A 2538-nucleotide genomic window follows, 5' to 3' on the forward strand; every position below is an offset into this window, starting at 1 on the left:
AGGAGGGGAGCAGGAGAGCAGTGTGCTCAGACTTTCTAAAACCACAGATGTCAGTAATTCCTGGAGGAGCCCAGAGCACCTAGATTGACTGTGTATCATTGCCCAACCATCTAGTTTCCTGAGATGCTAGAGTTCAGTACCAGCTCACTTCTACTGTAAAACCTCATAGCACAGCTGAGCTAGCAGAGATCTCAGGGTTGTACTACAGGACACTTGTCTTCCCATGTGGGCACATCTATATAAATTAATTTAAGGCATCACTATCAGCATCAGTCTTCTGTTCAGATGAAATTCAAAGTGATTTTCTGCACAGCCCCTGATTTAGATTTGTGACCATGGCCAGCTGTCAGTGACAAATCAGGACAAGAAGTAGATAATTTGCTTCATTAGGAAAGATACAGATCAAAGCCTCTTCTATAACAACCACATAAACTCCTTAAAAACCATCTCTTGGTATTCCTGCACTATACTCTGCTATTTCCTTAGAGGAGGAAATGTCTGGGGTATTTGTGATGATCTGGCTGTTCCATGAGTGCTGCCTGTGCAGTGTTGTCCAGTGGCTCTCCACCACAGCTTGGAAAGATGAACACTCACCAGCTAATGAGTTATTTTATTTCAGTGATCTCATGTTTAAAGCATCATTTCCTTAGTCTTAGGCTCTCCCACGGGGTCAGTAAATTCCACATTCAAAGAAGATTTTAATTCCTTGGTGAGTGACAAGCTGGAATGGCAATTTGAGCCCTAATCCCTCTTTTGAGTGGTGAATGAAGCATCTTGTCATTAGTACATCAGACAGATGCTATCAGAGATATCATGGGAATAGCAAACACCATCAATCTGAGCCAGCTGGAAAGCAATAAGGCTTGGAATGGTACTTTCTCCACCCCATCAGCCTGCAGGGAGCTGCCAAGCACTCCCCACCTCCCTCTTACTGGTATAGCATGAACCAATAGAGACATCTTTCTTTTCCTTTCTCTTCCAGCTCTTTTCCTGACTTCAGACTCACCATTCCCTAATTTACATGGGGGAAAGAAATAATTAACTGTTCCTCTTTATTAATTTCTGATTTACCTCTTGCTTTGAATTGCTTACCTTGACTTTCTACCAAAACATCCTGACACGTTTCTCTTCAGCCCCCTTTGCATGCACCACTTGGCATCAGCCCAGCAGAAAAAGTACATTTGGAGAATCAGTGAAACTAGGGTTCAGGAAGGGAAAGGTGTGGGTGAGAAAAATCCCAGGTGGCATTTTTCCCCAAGAAGCTTTTGTCGTACTGAGGAGTAACTTCCATCATCTCACCAATTTCGCTTCCTGGCATTATCTTGGGTTGAGCAATTCCTGGGAATTTAACTTTGAACTTTGGCATACAATCTACAAATCACCCAGCAACAGCCATGAAGCAACAGAAGGCCACCTGTCTTCTACAGTGCCATTGCTCACAGTGTGATGGAGAAAGGCTTAGTGACAGCAAGAAGTGTTTATCTCCTCAAATCTCTTGGGCACCCAGCAATAGAAATATGCCCTGCTTTGCCTCTCCAGTGCTGACTCACTGCCTCTCCTTTGAAGCAGATCTCCCTTTATCTCTCTCCACAGGGAGGCTCTATCTCCACTTAGTACAGCTGAATTTTTGCTCCTCTTTAATGGAGACATCTCTGCTAACATTATATAGTGTTCAGTCAGGGCTGATTCCTGGTTTAAGTCGGGAAAGTGGAGCAGAGGCATGGGATACCTGTGACTATCAGGAGACACCATCACTGCCAGTGTTTTTCCCCATCTGAACATCCCACATCTGCATTTCCTGCCTAACCTCTCCCTTTTGCTTTTCTATTTTCTTTTCTATACCATCTTTTATTTTCCTACTTTTCATCTGGCTGTCCTTGCAGGGACAGATTCTTAGTAAAGAAAACCAACAGAGGTAGGATGAACACGGACTAGTGATCTTCAAGGGTCAGACTCAGGTCTCCTTTTCTACTGTTCACAGTGTCACTTCTGCTTCAATCTGAAGTTCTGGAACACTCTACTTTTGCCACAACTCTGATTTTAAACAACCAACACCACTCTCTGCTCTCTTCAGTGCCTACCTCCCACACTTTTCCTTTTCACAGCCAACTATGCGCTCCCTCCTCTACCCACCAGGTAACTCTTCACTTTTTGTCTGTTCCAGCTTGGTCAGGCTCTTCCTGCTTCCTCCTTCCCAGGCCTGCTGGAAAGATCCTAAAACTCTTCTTGTTCTGTGATCTCTGCTGCTCCACAAGGAGTCACTGGAGTCACTTTGGTAGCCACAGGTAGCTGCTCACGATATTTGATCTGCAAAAGCGACAAATGTGTGAGAGCGAGATGTTATGCATACAAATAGTTAGGTCTGGGCCTCAGCAGTGTTTTGCAGAGGCAAAAAAGACAGAACTTTATGCCCTCTAGCCCTGCTGCCAGTCACTGCAGTACAAGCCCAGTCCCACTTTGCTATGAATAATGATTCCAAGCTGATATAATCTGCTAAGATTGTTTAAGCAAAGCACCCATCTGACAAGGCTATGCAGC

The sequence above is a fragment of the Geospiza fortis genome, unplaced genomic scaffold, assembly GCF_000277835.1.
Source record: "Geospiza fortis unplaced genomic scaffold, GeoFor_1.0 scaffold281, whole genome shotgun sequence".
Classification (NCBI taxonomy): domain Eukaryota; kingdom Metazoa; phylum Chordata; class Aves; order Passeriformes; family Thraupidae; genus Geospiza; species Geospiza fortis.